Source organism: Ornithorhynchus anatinus, chromosome 1 (genome assembly GCF_004115215.2).
Source record: "Ornithorhynchus anatinus isolate Pmale09 chromosome 1, mOrnAna1.pri.v4, whole genome shotgun sequence".
Taxonomy (NCBI): domain Eukaryota; kingdom Metazoa; phylum Chordata; class Mammalia; order Monotremata; family Ornithorhynchidae; genus Ornithorhynchus; species Ornithorhynchus anatinus.
In genome coordinates this window covers 7,952,441-7,960,636 of record NC_041728.1, presented here as the reverse complement: position 1 = coordinate 7,960,636, position 8,196 = coordinate 7,952,441, and the positions used below count along the sequence as shown (strand labels likewise).

Here is an 8,196-nt window from a genome sequence, read left to right as displayed (position 1 = left end):
GTTCTAAGCGCCGGGGTAGGGAATTAGGTCGGATATAGTCCCCCACACGGGGCTCACAGTCTAAGTAGGAGGCAGAACAGGTATTTAATGCCCATTTTACTGTTGAGGAACGGAGGCTCAGACAGTGAAGTGACTTGCCAGCGTGGCCCAGTGGAAAGAGGCCGGGCTTGGGAGTCAGAGGTCATGGGTTCGAATCCCAACTCTGCCACTTGTCAGCTGTGTGACTGTGGGCGAGTCACTTCACTTCTCTGTGCCTCAGGGACCTCATCCGTAAAATGGGGGGGAAGACCGTGAGCCTCACGTGGGACAACCTGATGACCTTGTATCTCCCCCAGGGCTTAGAACGGTGCTCTGCACATAGTAAGTGCTTAACAAATGCCAACATTATTATCATCGCCCAAGGTCACAGAGCAATCAGTCGGTAGAGCCGGGATGAGAACCCAGGTCCTCCTACTCCCGGGCCCCTGCACTTTCCGCTAGGCCCGGCCGAAACTGTTGTTGACTAATGGAAGAATGGTAGTAACCAGAGCAGATGGGTTTTTAAGCCATATTCATACTCAAACAATTCAATAGAGAGGCAGAGCGAGGGAAAAAAATGATTACCAGAGTCTAGCCTCCTACCTGAAATTTATCATTAAAACAGTGTGAGAGAAAAATCCATTTCAACAACAAATTCCAAACATAAGAGCAGACATTTGCACATACGAGATATGATCTTCCAGTCAGCTCCTTCATCTTGGAAAACAAAGAGCGGCTAAAGATATTCATCTATCGGCGAGAGTCAGAGGCTTCCCAGATTCTAGTCTGCACTAGTGACTCTCAAAAGGAAATCTAGGGTACCCGTAGTCTTTACAAACAAGATGCATTCTGATCATCTATAACTTTGGCCTGGAAACGTATTTGGTTCAAAGCCTCTCCAACACCATCGCAAATCAGCATTCCAAAGGAGGAAATGAGAAAGGAAAAACACGTCGGAAAGATCGGCAGTGTCATAAATAAATGTTTACTTATTGTATAGGATTAGCCGGTCATCTCGCCTTCTTCAAATCCTCAATCTTTACATGAATAAGGGATTTTGCCCGTAACTGCGCTAATTAAATTCCTTCGCAACACAAAAAGCAATTCTGAACAAAGAAAATATGGTGTTTCTTTTTATGTGTGGATTTGCTTTCGTTATGTGGATCCACAGCTCACTGCCACTTGGAGTTGGTCGTTCTTTGCGTAAAATTGCGTCTTCTTTTCTGTTTTCCTAAAGGCTGTGTGATCGGATTTGTCCAACAACAGAGCTCTTGAAGTGTATGCACTGCTTGGACAATTGCTGTGGAAAAGCTTTTCTCAGAAGACAATATGCAGACCAACCTAATACTTAATCTCTCTAGGACAGATTGCTTAAAGCGCAGCAGTCATTTCAAAAGTTGATGGAGATATGTCCCCGTAAAACCGGTCTCCGCTGCCGAACGAAAAACAATGCCTAAGACACAAAAAGGACAAAAGTTTATACTTTAGTGAAAAGGATGCAATGTCATCCCATTAAGTTATGAATAATTCTCCTGGTTCTAAGTACATGAGCACCATACCAGAGTCACGTGTGTTTCTACTCACCGCTAAGAAGCATTACCTATGTGTAAGACGTAGTGGCTGGAGCAGAGGCCTGGGAGTCAGGAGGTCACGGGTTCTAATCCCGGCTCTTCCACTCGTCTGCTGTGTGGCCTTGGGTAAATCAGTTCACTTCTCTGTGCCTCATTTCCCTCATCTGTAAAATGGGGATTGAGACCGTGAGCCCCATGTGGGACAGGGACTGTGTCCAACCCGATTAACGTGTATCCACCCCAGCACTTAATACAATGCCTGGCACAGAGTAAGGACTTAAATACTGTTATTATTAATAATAACACATCCAAGTGGCAGGGGAGAATCACCGTGAGTTCTAGGGTAGTGTTTAAACTTACTATTTGCAAGAACAAATAGGGAGGTAGAAATTGAATCCAGAAGGATGTGTCCTTTGGCTGACTCAGAAATAGAAGGTGCTGCCAACTTAAATAAAAAACAAGATACAGACCAAACTGAAAGTAATTATGATAATAAATGATTAAAATGACAATAATTGTTATCATTAATAATAAGCTCTTACTATGCGCCAACACTCTTTAACTGCTGGGGAAGATACAAGGTAATGAGGTTATCCCACGTGGGGCTCACAGTCTTAACCCCCATTTTACAGATGAGGTAACTGAGGCACTGAGAAGCGAAGTGACTTCCCCAAGGTCACACAGCTGACAAGTGGCAGAGACGGGATTAGAACCCACCATCTCTGACTCCCAGGTGCGTGCTCTTTCCACTAAGCCATGCTGCTTCTGGCTTCTGTCCAAGCAAATAGGGTTGGACGGAGTCCCCGTCCGACGTGGGGCTCAGAGTTTCAATCCCCTTTTACAGATAAGGTAACTGAGGCACAGGGAAGTAAAGCAACTTGCCCAAGGTCACGCAGCAGACATGAGGCAGAGACGGGATTAGAACCCATGATCTCTGACTCCCGGGCACGTGCTCCGTCCACTGTGCCACACTCAACAAATGCTACCGATTGACGGATTTTGGCACGCGACTCATGGTCCTATCACATCTCTGGAAGACTAGAGACATCATAATAATAACGATGGTATTCGTTAAGTGCTTACTATGTGCCAAGCACTGTTCTAAGCGCTGAGGTAGATACAAAGTAATCAGGTTGTCCCAAGTGGGGGTCACAGTCTTAATCCCCATTTTCCAGATGAGGTAACTGAGGCACAGAAAAGTGAAGTGACTTACCCAAGGTCACACAGCAGACAAGTGGCAGAGTCAGGATTAGAACCCACGACCTCTGACTCCCATGTTCTTTCCATTGAGTCACACTGCTTCTCATCTTTTACCGGTATATATATATATATATATATATATATTTTTTTTTTTTTCCACAGCACTTAATTCAGGGTTATGTACCTCAGTAAACAATACAATTACTACTTTTTCGGTCATTTGTCCTTACAGAGCAATCATCACTATTCAGCAGCTCCTGTACAGATGATTCAAATATTCTTAGTGATGCTACCAGCCTCAGGCTGAATTAATTTCCCAGAAGTTGTTTTGGTCTTCTTTAACACTAGGTCATTTATTCATTCATTCATTCAATAGTATTTATTGAGCGCTTACTATGTGCAGAGCACTGTACTAAGCGCTTGGGACGAACAAGTCGGCAACAGATAGAGACGGTCCCTGCCGTCCGACGGGCTCACGGTCCGATCGGGGGAAGACGGACAGACGGGAACGATGGCGATAAATAGAGTCGAGGGGAAGAACGTCTCGTAAAAACAATTACTGAGCACTTATGGTGTGGAAAGCACTGTACTAAATGCGAGGGAGAGTAAATACAACCATATAGTAGACAGATTCCCTGTCCACAATGTGCTAGTGCTTACTATGTGCCATGTACTGTACGAAGCAGCGTGGCTCAGTGGAAAGAACCCGAGCTTGGGAGTCAGAAGTCGCGGGTTCTGATCCCGGCTCCGCCACTTGGCAGCTGTGTGGCTTTGGGCAAGTTACTTCACTTCTCTGGGCCCCAGTTCCCTCATCTGTAAAATGGGGATGAAGACTGTGAGCCCCGCGTGGGACAACCTGATTCCCTTGTGTCTACCCCAGCGCTTAGAACAGCGCTCGGCACATAGAAAGCGCTTAACAAATGCCAACATTATTAAGCATTGGGGTAGATACAAGGTAATTACGATGGACATAGTCTCTGTCCCTCGTGGGGTTCCTAGTCTTAATCCCCATTTTACTGATGTGGTAACTGCGTCCCAGACAAGTTAAGCGGCTTGCCCAAAGTCACACAGCAAACAAATGGTGTATCTGGGATCAGAACCCAGGTCCTTCTGACTCCCAGGCCCGTGGTCTTTCCACTAAACCATGCTGCTTCTCTAAGTCCACTTCATAATCCAATAGCAGCTGTCAGATGCCTTCTTAGATCTTCAAACCCAACCCACTAGAATAAATTCAATAATAATAATAATGTTGGTATTTGTTAAGCGCTTACGAGGTGCAGAGCACTGTTCTAAGCGCTGGGGTGGATCCAGGGGAATCAGGTTGTCCCACGTGAGGCTCACAGTTAATCCCCATTTTACAGATGAGGGAACTGAGGCACAGAGAAGTGAAGTGACTTGCCCACGGTCACGCAGCCGACAAGTGGCAGAGCTGGGAGTCGAACCCATGACCTCTGATTCCGAAGCCCGGGCTCTTTCACATGGCTAACCGCTCCATAAAATATGGCTTTACTCCACTGGTGATGGGAAGCAACCTTCCCCTACACGTTCCCAGTTCTTTAAGGGCACGAAGCAAAATTGAACAAAGAAAAATGCGGAGGGGAGATTGGACCCAGCAGGGTACCTTGACCAGGGATGGAAGATTCTCCCCCTTTAGAATGTAAACTCTCTGTGGGTGGGTGAATGTGTCTATTGTTGTATTGTACTCTCCCAAGCGCTTAGTACAGTGCTCTGCACACAGTAAGCGTTCTATAAATGTGACAATGAATGAGAGCCACAGAGGGAAGATTGGAGCCGAGAGAATTTGGCAAAGGCCCACTGCAGACGACGCTCTCAGGCCTTAGGGGCAAAGTTACCTTCTCATCTTGAGAGATCGGGGGAATCCCAAGTCGCAGCCGCTTCCTCCGTGGAAACGTGGAGATCACCATTTCCCAGGGCGCTGTTCAAGCTGGCAGCTTCACGAGGGCTAATTTAATTTTCCAAAACAAAAATGAAACCCAGGGCCGTTTTCTATTTTTAATCCGCAGCTGTGAATTTCACGTGTCCCACTCTCTAGGGATGTGACTCGCCAACGACGACGCCGTGGCCGGGGTGAAACTAGCAACTGTCAGAGCCGTGGAAGCCGACCTCCTCACAGAAACCCTCCCCGTGCTCTTGCCTGGAAGATCAAGGCTGCATTAAGACTTGGGTTTTAACCCGTATTTTTTTCCATTTGTTATAGTATATGTGCCAGGCGTTGTACTAAGCTCTGGAACAGGTGCGAGGTAATCAGGTTGGACGTAGTCCCTTCCCACATGGGGCTCACAGTCTTCATCCCCACTTTACAGATGAGTCACTGAGGCACAGAGAAGTGAAGGGACTTGTCCAAGCTCACACAACAGACAAGTGGCAGAGCTGTGATTAGAACCCAGTTCCTTCTGACTCTCAGACCTGTGGTCTATCCACTAGGCCATGTGGTTTCAATGGGACCGTCCTTCAAGGCCACCGCCTCCAGGAAGCTCTCCTTGGCTAGGCTCCCTCCCTCCGCCACCATCCGCCTGCTCTTTTCATTCCATCGGCCATTTGAGCACTCTTGGGTGCATCTAATATTTAATTTGTCTACCCTCTTTTCTTTATCTTTCGCATCCATTTCCTTACTCTTTCATCTACTGGATGATCGTAACTCGGGTCCGCAGAATCCATGAAGTTGTGAATTTTTTGAGCTTCCCTCTTAGACTGTGAGTCCCATGACGGACAGTGACCGCGTTTAATTTGACTGCATTTTATCTACCCCAGCACTTGGGACGCGGTCAGCACCTAGTGACTGCCTCTTATTTTCATCGCGGTTTTCAAATGCACAGCTCTGCCCACAGATAAATGCTGATAATATCATAGGACTATGAATCAGGATTTGGAGTTAAAGTCAAATCCTTTTTTAGACTATCCAGGAGCATTGGACCTTCAAAATGAAAGGGACCTGTCAGAGGGATATGAGAAGTATTTTTTATGGTACTTGTTAAGCACCTCTTATCGGCACTGTGTGGTAGCACTTGGGATGGAAAGGAAAGGGTAGATTTTAGCAACTTTACAAAGGTGAAACTGACAGGATTTGGTGACACTGAATATGTGGGTTGAGAGTGAGAGATGAGTCAAGGAGAATGCCAAGGTTATTGGCTTGTGAGACAGAGAGGATGGTGGTGCTGTCTACGGTGACGGGAAAGGCACGGAGAGGACAGGGTTAGGGCGGGAAGACAAGGAGTTCTGTTTTGGACTTAACAAGTTCGAGGTGGCGGTGGGAGAGACAAGTAGAGATGTCCCGAAGGCAAGAAGAAATGCAAGACTGCAGAGAAGAAGAGAGATCAGGGCTGGAGACGTGGATTTGGGAATCAGCCTTAGAGAGAGGGTAGCTGAAGCCATGGGAGCGAATGGCTCCCATTCTTGATTCTATTTATTACTATTGTTCTCGTCCGTCCGTCTCCCCCGATTAGACCGTGAGCCCGTCGAAGGGCAGGGACCGTCTCTATCTGTTACCGATTTGTCCATTCCAAGCGCTTAGTACAGTGCTCTGCACATAGTAAGCGCTCAATAAATACTATTGAATGAATGAGTAGTTTGAGCACGCGAGATAACTGGTTTGGACACAGTCCCACGTAGGGCTCCCTGTCTCAGTACCCATTTTACAGATGAGGCAACTTAAACAGAGAAATGGAGTGACTTACCTAAGGTCACATAGCAGAACTCCTTATCTTCCCCCCCAAATTCTGTCCTCTCCCTGACTTTCCCATAACTATAGATGGCACCATCATCCTTCCTGTCTCACAACCCTGTAACCTTGGCATTATCCTTGACTCCTCTCTCTCTTTCAACCCACATATTCAATCCATCACTAAATGCTGTCAGTCCCACCTTCACAACATCACTGAAATCCGCCCTTTCCGCTCTAAACAAACTGCTGTCACGTTAATACAGTCGTTCACCGTATCCTGCCGGGATGGCTGCATCAGCCTCCTCGCTGACCTCCCAGACACTCCAGTCCATACTTCACCCTGCTGCCTGGATCGTTTTTCTACAGAAACGTTCGGGACACGTCACCCCGTTCCTCAGAAAATCCGATGGTTGCCCATCCACCTTAACACCAGACAAAAACTCCTCACCATTGGCTTTAAAACAGTCCATCACCTTGCCCCCTCCCGCCTCACCTTGCTATTCTCCCAGTACAACCCAGCCTGCACACTTCGCTCCTCTAGTGCTAACCTTCTCGCTGTGCCTCCGTCTCGCTCACCTCACCACAGACCTCTCGACCACATCCTGCCTCTAGCCTGGAACGCCCTCTCTCCTCAAATCTGATAGACCATTACTCTCCCCTACTTCAAAGCCTTATCGGAGGCACATCTCCTCCACTAGGCCTGCCCCGACTAAGCCCACCCTTTCCCTTCTCCCACTCTCTTCTGCATCACACTGAGTTGCTCCCTTTGTTCTTCCCCCCTCCCTGATCCACTGCACTTATGTCCATATCTGTCATTTATTTACTTATATTAATGTCTGTCTCCGCCCCCAGACTGTAAGTTTGTTTTGGGCAGGGCATGTCTCTCTTTATTCTTCTATTATACTCTCCCAGTGACTTAGTAGTGGTCTCCATACAGTTCATGCTCAATAAATACATTGAATTGAATTAGAAGACTCCAAGGCCCGTGCTCTTTCCGCTACGTTATGTTGCTTCTCAGTGAGCGTGGCACCATGCTGTGGGTTTCTATAAGGAAGTCTTGAAGAGAAGCGGTGTGGCCTAGCGGATAGAGCACAGGTCCAGAGTCAGGAGTACTTGGGTTCCACTCCTAGCTCTGCCACTTGTCTGCTTTCTGACCTTGGGCCAGTTGCTTCACTTCTCTGTGCCTCAGTTCCCCCCTCTGTCAAGTGGGGATAGAGACTGTGAGCCCTGTATGGGACAGGGTCTGCATCCAACCCAATTACCTTGCATCCACCTCAGCACTTAGTACAGTGCCTGGCACAGAGTAAGCACTTAAACACCACAGTTATTATTACTGAAGAAAATAAGGGCCAGATATATTCATGGCCCTCTTTGTCAACGTAGATTATGGCGACTATCCTTCAAAATCCACCGGGCTCTCCGCCCTCACAGTGATGATGGCTTAAGTTTCAGTTTGACAGGCTGGGAGCAGAGAGTATGATTTGACCACCTAGTTAAACGGCTGATACTTAGTGGGCTCCCGATTCCCTTTTTCATGGGTTACAAACTATCACGCTCCTGAGAATCAGTCAGGCAGTCGTATTTATTGAGTGAGCTGTACTAAGCGCTTGGGAGAGGACAATAGAACAGTACAACAGACAGGTTCCCTGCCCACAGTAAGCTTACCATCTACCTTCCTCTTATCAATCTGGTATTTATTGAGCGCTTATTATATGCAGAGCATGC

The 8,196-nt window shown here is 47.2% G+C and overlaps 1 long non-coding RNA gene across 1 annotated transcript; it reads right to left on the bottom strand.

Moving 5' to 3' along the window:
* Positions 1–983: 983 nt before the first annotated feature.
* LOC103170555 lies at positions 984–4,904 on the bottom strand. The gene is made up of 2 exons (XR_486266.2): positions 4,643–4,904; positions 984–1,471 (listed from the first exon to the last, which is right to left on the bottom strand). It is a non-coding gene; the product is annotated as an uncharacterized LOC103170555 (long non-coding RNA).
* Positions 4,905–8,196: the final 3,292 nt, after the last annotated feature.